The sequence below is a fragment of the Microplitis mediator genome, chromosome 10 (assembly GCF_029852145.1).
Source record: "Microplitis mediator isolate UGA2020A chromosome 10, iyMicMedi2.1, whole genome shotgun sequence".
NCBI lineage: Eukaryota > Metazoa > Arthropoda > Insecta > Hymenoptera > Braconidae > Microplitis > Microplitis mediator.
In genome coordinates, this window is record NC_079978.1 from 10,691,568 (window position 1) to 10,706,469 (window position 14,902).

Sequence of the window (14,902 nt, forward strand, 5' to 3'; positions counted from 1 at the left end):
ATTGTTTTGTAAAACTTTGAGCGATCGGTCCGGACAAACGGTTCAATGAATCAATCTGAAAATTTCCAGGGTTTTTCGGGGTATATTAAGCTGTAAAATTACCTGGCAACATTATTTTTTTTATCAATATTTGCAGAGTAGCGATTAGTTGACTAAAAAACCAGAAAATGGCCATTTTTTGTGGGTTTTTCGAATGGATATCAAGGATGAAAAAAAATTTTTTTTTGGAAAAATCGAAAATGGAGCTTGTAGGGAATTTATTCAAGTTTATTAAACTGCCCTTTAAATTACTGTGTGATCATTAGTTGCTGAGATATCAATAATCAAAGACAAAAGGATCCTTTTTCATTTGAAGGCTGATATCTCAGCAGCAAATTGTTGTACAGAGAAACAAAAAAAAGCAAATTGTAGCTGAATAAATTTCCTAAACGAGCCATGGATTTGTTTTTTTGAAAAAATTTTTCCCGGCCCCGTAGACCTAAAAAACAAAACCAAAAAATTTAGAAAAATTTTGTCTCGACCTTTTTTTTATGATTCCGCAAAAACCGTGGCTCAAAAAAATATTTTGCTGACAGATCTTTAAACTAGAGATTTCAAGCTTCAATTTGCTTTTTTATTTTTTTCGATACGATCATTTTTCACGAAAATACAGCCTTCCAAAAATCACTAAAAAATTTATAAAATTTTCTTGTTCCTTTAATTTTTTGGATAAGTGTATATAAATGATTTTTCTTAGAAGATTAATTAAATTAAAACACTAATTAAAAATGATTGTAAAGAGAGCAAAGTAACTGATCACGAAACTTAATAGTGATTGATATGTAGCACATATGTAGCAACTAATCTTTTTCGAAAATGAATCATAATTATTTAATGTTTATCTTCATCAGAAGACCCTGAAGAACTGAGACAATTGGTATCAGATATATCATTTAAAGCCTTAATTACCCATTGGACGGTTTGGTAATTGCTTCTTTCTTCATTACACCCGTAGATTTCTTTTTGTATGAATGTCCACACAGCAGTGCATGAAATATGATATTTGGCATTCAATGCGTACGTCGCTTTCCAACAAGAGCAACAGCTTGAGTAACTGTGGTGAATTTTATTTTTTCATCATCAATTATCACATAGGCTGCTTTTATCTTCTGTAATGGTCCAACAGCAATCACAAACGGTTGAAGAGTTATCTTTCTGTGTTCACACGTTTCTTTTTGTGTGACAATCGCACTATCCATCTGATTAATTTCCTGAAAATATAACTATATTGAAATAAAAATTTTAATAATTAAAGAATTTGACTTACATCAATCCAAGCTATAAATCCCTGAGATTGTTCTGTACTTGACGGCTTCCATGGTTTTTTGGTACCTGTACTCATTACGACTGGCCTGAACAAGTATGTAAATACTCGCCAAGCTAATACGTCCTTTGGAACTCCCTCTGCATTATTAAAAAATTCTGAAGCTGCTTTTCTTGTTTTACAGATTTTTAGCACTTTAAGATGTAAAATAGGCCACTTTTTCTCCAAAGCATTAGTATCTACGATTCCCAATAACTTAAAGTCTAGTTCCAACAATTTTAGCACTAATGGGGTCTTCAACTAAATAAATTTCTTAAAATAATCAGAAATATCGCCGATATTTTGTCTACGATATTGGAATGTTTTTTCCCACAAAAACAAAATGCGACCAGTATCATCCAAAGAGGTTTGAGCTAGTTCATCTATATATAGCTTCACAGTTTCTTCGACTTCATTATTTTCTTTAGGTTTCTCTTCTTTTGAAAACCCTAAAACCGCTGGCTTAATTTTTTTTGATTGATTGGTAAATCGACTGAATAATTTCCCTGAAGTTGCTTTGCCTTCGGCTCGATGTCTGTACTATGTAGTCAATTCTTCCTTAGGCCATATAGCAACAATTTCATTGGCCCAAAATTCGTATTGTTCTCTTCTAATTCTGAAAATAATATAAAAATAAGTATGATCGACTATAGTTCTGTGAAAATGAAGCATACTGTATTTTTTAGAGATTGGTAAACTACCCATTAAAATGTTAGAAATTAAATTGTCGAATTGAGATACTGAGAAATAAATTTATCTTTTCGATTTCATTCAAGTATTTTAGTTACTTGAATAGTACCAAGTAATTATGTTCTACAATGAAATTATATAGTTATGTTATTTTAGTTTCCAAGTAACTTGTTGAATATTAAAGAAAAATTTTGATTTTCAAAATAAAACATTATTAGACACGCCATTTACAATCTAATGCTACCTCAGATGTCTCTAACAAAGATTTTTCTTATAAATAAATATAAAAACATTTATACCCTTCCTAAGAACCAAAGTTAAAAAAAATCACACGAAACTCATAAGCTTCACGCTCTGCCACCATGGCTTAGTAAAAATCCTTCTCTTGTAAGAGTGTAAGAGTTTTTGTTTAAGTTATAAGTAAATTTTTCTTAAAATCATTTTTCATTATTCGGTCACATTATTACCGAATTCATCTGTAATGATTTTAAAAATTGATCGACTGAATTGAAGAAAAATATTCGCTTACTTTACGTACTTTATGCTTTTAGGATTTTATTAATAAATTAAAGCAATAGTTGATTAAAAATAACAACTATCTGTTTTATTTTAGCTCAAATAACTTCTTCTAAGTAATTGTTAAAACAAGTAAAAAAGTTACTTGAATTAAATGTTTTTCCTCAGTGCACGATTATGAAGTAAGAATGTAAATAATTGTAGATTTAATAATATACGAAATTAATTAGAATATTACTTTGGTTGTCGATTTTTACTGAGGATGGAGTCGACAATTAATGCTGCGAGGTCGTTACCACATGATAAAAGATTAGTCTGATGAAGTATATATTGGCCGGAGAATGTACTTTTCAATAGTTGCTTCAAACTCTGTAATTAAATGTTTTTATATTATGTTAACAGAAAATCAGAAAACATTAATAAAAATGAAATATTAATATACCTGTCCCGGAGCACACAATGTCTTAGGTTTCGGGTCAATTCGGTTCTAAAATATATAAAATTTATATTGAGGATTCTATCCCTTAAAAATTGTTTAAAAGATAAGTTATATGTATAGTCAAACTCCATTAACTCGGACAGCTAGTCTACGGAGGAGCGGAAATTTCTTGGAATTTCCGAGTTGAAAGAAGCTCCTTCTCCCTTAAAAAGTAAACTATGACGCATGCGCAACAAAACCGTTTATGATGATCACTAACACACATGTACGTATTCGTGATATCCATGTGTGTAATCAAAGCGGTTAGATATTTGTACGCATATTTTTTATAATTACGATTATAAAAATATACATTAAAAATACATTTTAGTTATTTCATTGTTATTATTATTTTTAGTGATATCGATTATTAGTCTAACAGTAAGTATTAAAAAGTTTATTTATTTGTATTTATACTAATTTTGAGGTTAAGCATTGATATTGTTTGTGATTATGTTCCAATAATAATAAAAAATTTAATAATTTTAGAGTGTAAAAAAAATGGGGAAGCCTACTATTACTCAATCTGATACAGATGTAAAAAAGAAAAATAAATCCAATAAAGTTTGCAAAAATTTTCCGATTAAATGTAAGTTGGAAATAATCAACCGTTTAAAACGTGAACCTCTTTCTAAGGTTTTAAAAGATGTTGATGTTAAACCCGAAACCGTAAAATCCTGGGAACAAAATCGTAAACAACTTGAAGAAGCTTTGGAAGGAAATATAATTCGGCATAAACGTAGACGTGATCCAAAAAATGCAGTATTTGATGAAGCAGTGTACATTTGGCTATCACAATTAAGAAAAACAGGTGTCCCTGTATCAGGAGTCATCTTGAAGCAACGAGCTCTCGACTTACATCAAAATATGAATTGTGAAACCAAGTTTACAGCTAGTGAAGGTTGGTTACGAAACTTTAAAAAGAGATATCATATAAAACGACGTACTATTTGTAGGGAAAAGTTGTCAGAAGATGAAGAAGCTGCAAAAAAATTTGTAACCAAGTTTAAAGATGACGTTGAATCTAAAGGTATGTAAAAAAAACAAGTTTTTAATTTTGATGAAAGTCCGTTAAATTTTAAATCACTTCCTACTGTGACATTCAGTACAAAAGAAGAATCTGAAGTAAGTGGCTTTAAAAAAAACAAAGATCGCTTAACAATTACTGCTTGCTGTAATGCAGATGGTACATTTAAATTACCATTAATTGTAATTGGTAAAGCCAAGAACCCGAGGGCTTTAAAAGGTATTTCAAAAGATCAATTACCTGTGTACTACAGACATCAACAAAACGCATGGATGAGTACTCAAATATTTGAAGAATGGTTTAGAAAAGAATTCGTGCCAAAAGTTACTGAATATTTAATAAAAGAAAAACTGCCCGTGAAAGCTGTCCTTCTAGTTGATAACTGTAAAGCTCATCCTTATTTGAGAGTCAATAATATTGAGACTGTTTTCTTGCCACCAAATGTTACGGCATTAATACAGCCTCTAGATCAAGGAATACTTGAAGCAATTAAACGACGATACAAGTATATTCTCACTCTGGCATTAGCGATTAAATAACAAGATAATGTTAAACTACCTTCTCTATTGAAAGATGTTACAATCAAAGAGGCCATTTATTGGGTGAGCCAATCTTGGGAAGCTATGAAACGTGAAACAATTCACAAATGCTGGAATAAATTATGGCCTGCTGATCTTCAAACAGAAAATATATTAAAATCTCCTGAAGTTGATGGCTCAGAAACTATAAATACTGATGGAGTTATTTGTCTAGTTGAAAAAAATATAAGCGATGAAAAACTAACGTGTGAAGATGTGTTAGAAGTTTTGAAAAAAATAGAGGGTTATGAAAATATTGATCTTGAGTTTGTGAAGGACTGGATGAAACAAAATGATGAAGAATGGGGTATTGATGTGATATTAATTTAATTTTTTATTTTGATTTAGCGTCTATTTGTCCTGATGATTTAGTAATTTAACCTAACGGCGATTAATTACGGACTGATAATTACATAAAAATTTGTATCTTTTGCTTTTATTTTTATTTTCATTTTTATCTTTTCTTTCTTTTTCTTTTTTTCTTTTAAGTATTTAAAAGATCCCTTACTGACCAAGAAATCATCAATCTTGCGAAGAACCACTGTAATAGAAGAGATGAGGATAGTGAGAATTTGGATAACGCGAGTGAAAGTGAATTGGTACAAAAAAAAACAGTATCTGGGTCAGAAGCTTTAAACGCCGTTGACAAACTCATAGAATTTTCAAATGATTTTAAAATTTCTCCCAACACGTTAGTTCATCTACATCAATTAAAAACTGACATTATATCTTGGATGGTATTAAATTCCAAGTAATGTTTTTCCTAAAGTTTATATTTTTTTTTATGTTTAATTATATTTCTAATATGATCTCATTTATGTATCAATAATATGTGATACGTAGTATAAAGCCATTAATTGAGCTGTGAATTCTTAAATGTAAAATTAAAACTAAATACATATAATTTCAATAAATAAAAAAAATTATTTTACTTTGTCATTTTGAAAAATTAGACAGGTTATGTGAGGCGAGTCATATGAATGATGCACCTACACATACAAATGTATAGTATCGGGTGGGGGACCGCGTATCTCGTAGTGGGGGTCAAAATTGAGGAGAAGTTCCGAGTTAATGGAGGTCGAGTTATTGGCGTTTGACTGTATATATACATCTATACTATAGTGAAGTAATTTGTTATTTATTTTTTATTGAAATCATTTTATAGTATATTACACACCTAGGGCAGTAAATAAGAAAGCCTTAGATCACATGTAATTGTTGACCTCAGCTTCACCTCGGCCAACAATTACATGTGATCTGAGACATTTCTTACTTTACTGCCCTAGGTGTGTTATATACTATTTGAGTATCGTAGAACAAAAAAAAAGTAGATAAAAAAAACTTACACTTTCCGAAAGATACTCTGTTCGCCTAAGCAAAAATTGATAACAATCTCCTAATGGCTTAATTAAATTTTTCAGTTCTTCTTCCGGTATGTGTAAGAAAGCGAATTTGTTAATTTTTTCACCTGAGAAAAATCAACTTTTTATAATATATTACACATCTAGGGCAGTAAAGTAAGAAATGTCTCAATTACATGTAATTACAAACATGTCAAAAAACATGTGATTTAAGATATTTCTTACTTTATTGCCCTAGGTGTGTAATATACTATATAATATCACTTGTAAATAACTGTAGCATATGCTACAAATAGCTCCCCATTAATTAAGGTGGTATTAAAATAAATAATAAACCATGTAGAAATTAAAATAATAGAAAACCTACGTTTACAAACATCAATATATTCGGTTAGATTCCACTCTGTTAATTTATCTTCAACAAAGTCAGTGTTTTCTTTATAAGTTCCATTGTTAATAATTGAGTTCATATTCAAATCATTTGATGACGATTGTGCTGTATTGTCACCAGCATCGGTAAGATTTTCATGATGTTCCGAATTATCATTGAGACCGTTCCCCTCCATTTTACTTCTCCCTGAGTAAAAATGAATATAAAATTACTTTGATCATTGGGGTCACCAAAAAAAACCGCTTATTTTTTTTCGAGTTTCATATAAAAATTTGTTATTTCCACATATTTAGAGGACACCCTAAAAATGAGCTTAATAAAAAAAATTGTAACGGGTCACTCATGAATTTTGAAAATTATACCGCTCAAGATTTTTTCATCAAGCTGATTTTTTAAGAGGACCCTTTAAAATGTATTAAACTAACATAGTTTCATACGAGACTAGAAAAAGAAAAAAGCTAGTTTTTTTGTCACTCTAATGATCATAGTAATTTTGTGAAAATTTATTTTACTTTGAGTATAGCAATAAAAAAATAAAATGTTTATAGATATTGTAACATTACGAAAAATTCGACATAGACTCGTGGCTTAATATTGTTTGAATATAATAAAATGTTACCCGTTGAGCAATTCTTGGTGACTTCTATGATCACCATTCCGACTTTGACCGATCAATTGATCCACCGCACAGATTGAGACAAAAGATCTGGCTGAGACGCCGAACTGAACAGCCGCGTTTCTGTGTTTTTGAACAATTCAACTCCCGACAAAAGAGAACAATTTCGGTTTTGACTCTTGAACAACGCGATTCACGACTTTTGCGAGACATCCGAGTGTTGACCACGATTGATGAGGAAAAACTTCGACCAACAGTAACCGCTTTTTGAGATGAAGTGAACTTAATAATGATTGATTCAACAAGGTTGCCGTTTGTAAGTGTACTTAGACACCTATCCGATAGATTCCCGGTGGTGAAGAAACCCGTTACAATTACAACCCTTTACAAGTATTAATTTTTAGAATATTTTACTTTAATCTGGGTAAAAGTCCCTGATTTGGAAAAATTATTAGAAATGTAGATACTCAGTTGACAGCTAGACACTTTGGGCTAACCGAGCAACCAAAGAAAACTGATGAACGGAGTACAACACCGTATAACTTCATGTAGTCAACCGCGCTTATAAAAAACCTCATGATTTTTTTTTTAATTATACTGTTTTTGATTTAGTCACAACATTAAATTTTTCTAATATAAATAATTTAAACCGTGAAAAATTATTTAACTATTCTGTGTACTCATATACATTTAATTAAATACATTTCAAATAAATGGGACGTGTAATATTAGTTTTAAATATCATTTTATTGGAAAAATCCATCTGTTCGAAAGTTATTGGAGCTGAAAGTCAAATTTGTGTTAAATTTCGAGATCTTTTTACTTGTCCAGCGGATCTATCCCATACGAATTTATAACCCAAAATATAATCGGTTATAATTGTTATAATTTGAAATATATTTTCGGAGTATATCCACAAGATTATAACCGCAAATTATAAGCAACTTTATAATACATTATAATCCAAAATATATTTTTAAGGTTACATTCGCCCATTTATCCACAAATTATAACCAAAATTATAATAAATTATAACCTGAAATATCCCTAGCGGTATTAAAAACATTCTGGATACACTCTGGAAATATTCTGGTAACACGATGCAACCATACCGACTCCAGAGTATTTCCAGAATGATTTTGTGCCCTTTTCTGAGAGTGAACCCAGAGTATTTCCAGAGCGGATACGGAGTAAATCCAAAGTGTTTCCAGAAAGTATCCAGAGTGGATACATACTGACACCGTTATGCATCCACATTGAATACAAACTGATACCAAAGTGTTTCCAGAATGTTTCCAGAGTGGGATCAGAGTGAATACATACTGAAACCAGAAGGTATTCAGAGTAAATGAATACTGAAAAAAAAAACAATTTACCAAAATATATTATTTTAAGAATATTCAAGAGCATTTATTGAATACAAAAATCAATTTTTTTTCATTACCTGAAACGTATTTTATGTTTCTGGATTGTAAAAACAATTTTTTGAAGAAAACAAAAATTTTTGACATTATTGTCACAATGTAATATAGCATCTACTATATGACCATCGAAACAGGCACTTGTCACTCTGTCAAATAACAGAGAAGTACCCGTGCTAGAATTATCTTTCAGTATAGAGTATAAGAACTCTGAAACACTTATCTAACCGGGAACAGAACAATAATAGGTTGGGCGCGATCTAGTGGCGAGCACTGAACTACTTCCACTGCTGCTTAGCACCGGTGACTTTCTCCTCCTTCACAATATATCTTCTCCCAGCGAATTGTTCTCTTAAGTCTTTCACATTAAAACCCGGGTCAAAGCTGTCAAAACTTCCATTAACTGTCGACATTTTTAAACCAAAGACGATAAATAAATAATAAACAAAACATAATCAATTCTGTAACTTAATATATTTTTTATAAATATTGCCCATAAATAAAAATATTACAAGTCCATAATATAATCTAGTTTAGTCCTTGCAAATTTTCAGAACTAAAATTTTCAAAGTTCAAGAATTAATCTAGTTTTGTCTGCCCGTAACGCAATTGTTTTTTAAAACAATAGATCAAAAACAGCTTAAAATTTTTATAAAACATCAAAAACAGATCAAATAATTAATTAATTTTTTCTTGTTGAAAGTTCACAGAAAAACCCTGATTATATCTAAACTGAAACCCCCGGATTTGTTTTTACTTCTTGGGGCTATTCTTGAAAGGGTTTAGAAAAGATCGCCGTTAGAAAAATTAAAAAAATTTCGATTTATTACTTCTTTATTAACAATCTAAAGCATTGAAAAATAAAAAACGTGAATAAAGCGTTCAAGAAAATTTATTTTATTGCTAAAAAGTGAATTTGCTAATTAACAATTTTCTTTTATTTATTAAAAAATATTCATAAAAATTACTTTTATTCACAATTCATTAAGCAATTGAGTTAGAGCTTCGGTTACAAGCTCAATTTGTCTAATGATTAATGGATAATAAAAAAGACTTGAAGTGTTGTAGTTGTGTCTTCAATAAGTTATTTTAATAACAATGAAGAAGAACAGAAAGGTAGCGACAAGTCCAAGTGTACAATAATTTAAAAAATTATATAAAAAATGAAAAAAAAATTTTTTCTACAACAAAAAACGCATAGTTATTTTTAGAATTTGAAAAAAAATATTCCGTAAAAATTTATTTGTTTATAACAATTATTTAAACAATGCAAGTAAAAATTTTTTTCAAATTATTGTTATGTAGCTTTCAGCAATAAAAAAACAAAATAATCAAAAAAATAAAAAAAAAATAAATTTTCTTGATTGCTTTATTTACGTTTTTTATTTTTCAATGGTTTAGATTGTTAATAAAATCGAAATTTTTTGATTTTTTCACCGGCGATCTCTTCTAAACCCTTTCAAGAATAGCTTCAAGAAGTAAAAAAAATCCGGGGTTTTTAGTTTAGAAATAATCAGGGTTTTTATGTAAACTTTCAACAAGTAAAAATTAACTAATTAACAAAAGCATAGTTAATTAAAAAATTGGGGTAAAAATTGTTTTTCTGTAGATTATTATTGATTTATGTATTTAGAAAGTACCAAATTTTTTTTATTCCTTAGTATTTAAATTTCATCGACTCTGGGCCCATTTTGAAATCACTCTGATTTCATCCTGCACTCATTTTGAGCCCATTTTGAAAACACTTTGATTCCATTCTGGACTCACTTTGGGTCCATTCTGAAAACACTTTGATTTCATTCTGGATTCACGTTGGATCCATTCTGAAGACACTTTGATCTACTCTGGATCAATTCTGAAACCACTTTGGTTTCACTCTGGAAAAAGGGCACAAAACCACTCTGGAAACATACTGGATTTATAATGTTTACATTCTGACTATGATCCCAGAGTGTTTCCAGAGTGGGTTGAAGGTCGCAAGGGATATCTTTGGAGTTATATCCTTAGATATATCCGCAAAGTATAACCGGAATTATAACAAATTATACCCCACAATATATCTTTAAAGGTATACCCTCAAATATATCCGCAAATTATAATAAACTATATCCCAAAATCTATTTCTAGAGTAATATTCTCAGATATATCCGCAAATTATAACCGAAATTATAATAAATTATATCCCAAAGTATATCGTTTGAGTTATATCCTTAGATATATCGGAAATTATAACGAGCATTATAATAGATTATACCCCAAAATATATTTCTAGAGTTATATTCTCAAATATATCCACCAATTATAACCAAAATTATAATAAACTATAACACAAAATATATCTTTTAAGTTATATCCTTAGATATATCCAAAATTATAACGAGAATTATAATAGATTATATCTCAAAATGTATCTTTAGAGTTACATCTTTAGATATATCCGTAAATTACAACCGAAATTATAACGAAAATTATAATAGATTATACCCCAAAATATATCTTTTGAGTTATATCCTTAGATATATCGGAAATTATAACGAGCATTATAATAGATTATACCCCAAAATATATTTCTAGAGTTATATTCTCAGATATATCCACCAATTATAACCGAAATAATAATAAATTATATCGCAAAATATATCTTTCGAGTTATATCCTTAGATGTATTCAAAATTATAATGAAAAGTATAATAAATTATATCTTCAGGTATATCTTTAGAGTTATCTCTACATATATCCTTACGAATATCCGCGAATTTTTGCCAAAATTATAATAAATTATATTTTATTATCTATCATGACAGTTATATTCTCAGATATATCCACTAATTGTAACCCAAATTATAATAAATTATGTCCCGAAATGTATTTGTAAAGTGTATTCCCAAATTTATTCGAAAGTTTTAACCAAAATTATTAAAAACTATATCCGAAAAAATATATGGCCGAAAATTATAATAAAAGCTATGATGAATTATATCCTAAAATTTATCTCTGGATTCATATCTTCAGATATATTCAGAAATTATAAGAATATATATAGATATATTTATGTATTGTAGAGTTATATCTAGGATTATAATACATTATATTTTTACATTATATTTCAAATTGTGGTTTTTAAAAATAAATAAAACAATAAATAATTGTATTCAAAAAGACATTTATTATATTAAAATCATATATATATATATATATATATATATATATATATATATATATATATATATATATATATATATACATTAGAATTTTATCGAGATGTATAATAAGTTATGCTTTGAAGATACATTTTCAATGTACTTACTCAAATTATAATTAATTACATCGTATAATATACTTTTTCAATTATAATATTTGATTTATTTTCCAATTATATCCATAATTGTGAAAAATTACATTCTGGTATATTTTTTAATATCATCTTATAAAATATAATTAAAGTTGAGGTTTAATCTAAAATTTCATGACGATTTAAATGGATGCACGCAACAAGACATTCTGTTTCTTTAATTTCCGATATTAAAACTTTTTCTTTGATTTCTGTAACGGGTAAAACAGCTAATTCCTTTGCGATATTTTGCAATCGTATTAAATGTGTCAGTCTTTGATCACGAATGTTTGATTTACAAGTATTTTTATAAAAATAGTATCCTAAGGCGTAACATTTTAATAAATTTTGATTTTTTAAAACAATAAATGAATTAATTTCAAATATTTCATTGTGATTTGTCATAATATTGCAATTACATCTCTTAGTTACTTTGTTGTATTGTTTACTATGAATAACTTCACGATTAATATAAGCTCTAAAGTACTGTTGAATGACTGTGTCATTGAGGATGTTAATATTGATACGTTGAAAAGCTAAAAAACACTCTCGCGTTAATTTTGTAGAGATTTTTGCATTTCAAAGCATACAGATACCATCAACGTGCAAAGTTGGTGATGGGCGTAATTTTTTATCCGACGCTTTAGAGAAATAAACTTTTTGTTCAGATGTTAATTGATCTCGATACCAATATAATAAATTGTTCATAACATAACGTTCCCTAAATGAATCAACTACTTGTGTTGATACTACTTGGGAACAGCGAACATATTTTAAAATTTCTTGATAAAAATCTTCATACAAAAATGAACTATGAGACCACAGTGGTCCCCAATTAGTCACACTATCAGCCAAGTGTGTTAATAAATGCAAATTAAACGAAATATGGATTTCGCCGTATAGCTTTTTAGTGTCTTGAACAAAAGTAAATAAGCATCGGTTCGCAAAATCAATTTCAGCAGGCATGATGGAAGATCCAAGTAGTATAGAAATACCATCAACAAGTAAGCTCCAATGGTTAACATATTGTAACGAAAATGTTGCCTTCAATACGGGTATGCTGTAGTATAACACAAAAGCACACTATTCGTGAGCTTTCCAATGATTACGTTCACTCATTTTCCGAAGAATTCTTGAGATATCTAATGTTGGCTTAAAAGCTATAAGATAATCATCAATTTTCGCCAACATCTTTCCTTGATAAAAATTCTCAGCATGATTTGATGGGTCGAACCAAAGATTGCAGAACTGTCGACATACACCCAATAGCACTGCATGCATATAGTCTGGAGGTAAACCTTCCACAATGTCAAAGTCCGGAATATCAGAAATTACTGGAAAATCTTTCATTCCATATTGCTGTGACTCACCATGATGAAGCGTTTGTTGATGTGTTCTACGACCAGCCCCATATGCATTACCATCAGCGTCCAATGGATAAACATTGACAGAACCATTACCTTTCTTCACTCGTTTTCCACTATGTAAACATAGATTGCAACCGTAAGATGCATTGAATTGGTGACAATTAACAACCTTCGGTCGAGCCACAGAATCGCAAATAAACATTAAAATTTTTACTTTTTTAAGTACGATGATATCATTTTGAGTATAAGTAAAACCTTTATTAAAAAGTAATTTACTTTCTTCTATCAATGGTTTTAAATATTCAGACATTTTTATTTCTTTAGAACCACACCAAAGACTTGCTAGCATAATATTTTTCCGACGTTTGTTTGGAGCAAGTTCATTAATTGTACAGGTCACAGGTTGCATAGAAAAATTAGAGCTACTAAAAACCGGCACTCCGTCAACACTACAATTAAGACTAATCATATCATCATTCACTCCTTTCTTATACAACTTCCCATCAAAAATATCTTCGATAGCGTAATGATGTTTTTTACGTCGAGACTCAGAGTATAAAGAAGTGATATCAGATGTTTCAAAGAAGACTTTTAGCTGTTGAGCTAAGGGTATATATAGAAAAAAATTTTCTGATTTTATGTTGGTTTCGGCGTTGATAAAAATTTTGCAATATTCACAATACACTTTCGATTCAATATCAGGATCATCGTGAATATTTTTATCCACTGATCTACTATTTCGATTGCTTATTTCACAATCTGTTGTTTTTTTTTTTAATTGCAGAACCAATGAAACGGCTACACTTGCAGCAAAAATAGTAGATCATAATATTTGTTGAAAACGAATTAATTATGTTTTTGTAATGATACTTTGATAGATGAGATATATAATTATTATTATTGAATAAATTAATTAATTGTAAAATATCTTGCGCAGCCGTATAACTCAAATTATTTTTGTATTTCGTTGCCATCACTAATAAAGTTTGTATCAAAATATCTTGAGAATATTCAGTTGATATTCTTGAAGGATGAAAATCATTATTAAGATAAAAATCAGATTCATCTAAAGTACAAGTACTTATCAAATTTGTTGAATCCGTACTGCAGTTTTCAATTAATTCATTGACACAGTCAACCTGAAAACAATATTTTTTTTTCACTAGTATTGTTACTCTACATATTTATTACTCAGTGTACCAAAATAAAATATGTATCGATATATTTACTGGTTGGTTAGCCTCAAATTCTGATGAAGGGTTCTGATAATCAATATCAATGCAGATAGGCGCTGATAAATTCTCTTCACTTGAAATATTGCCATTATCCTAAAAAATATTTAATTGGATAAATTTAGTAGAAAATTCATATCTCTAACCTTAATTCTATTTAATATTAACCAAATCATTAGGCGCAGTATCTAATGTAGGTTGTTCACTTGCTATTGAACAAATCACATTTGATTTTCTCTGAGATAGAGTCTTCATTCTGTAATAATTAACATATGCAAATTTTATTTATTACATGTACCAAAGAAAATATTGCTTAACAAAAATTGAAAATAAAGTCAATATTAACCTTTTCGATTCTTCTTCAAATTTTAGTTTTCTTCGCAGATATCGTTTAGATCGCTCAGGTACTGAAGAATTACTTCCATAATAGCTATAGTCATTATATCGACTTCTTTTTCGGCTTGAATTTTCCATTACTATGATCACTGCTTTTTCAATTTTCTTAAAAATAATGTTTTATTTGCATATTGTCATTTTAATCTAAACTATTGA

General features: G+C 29.2%; 1 long non-coding RNA gene across 1 annotated transcript; it reads right to left on the bottom strand.

The window, feature by feature from the left end:
• Positions 1-883: 883 nt before the first annotated feature.
• LOC130675711 (uncharacterized) lies at positions 884-6,103 on the bottom strand. Its single transcript, XR_008991327.1, has 5 exons — positions 5,978-6,103; positions 2,991-3,035; positions 2,787-2,917; positions 1,307-1,958; positions 884-1,250 (listed from the first exon to the last, which is right to left on the bottom strand). It is a non-coding gene; the product is annotated as an uncharacterized LOC130675711 (long non-coding RNA).
• Positions 6,104-14,902: the final 8,799 nt, after the last annotated feature.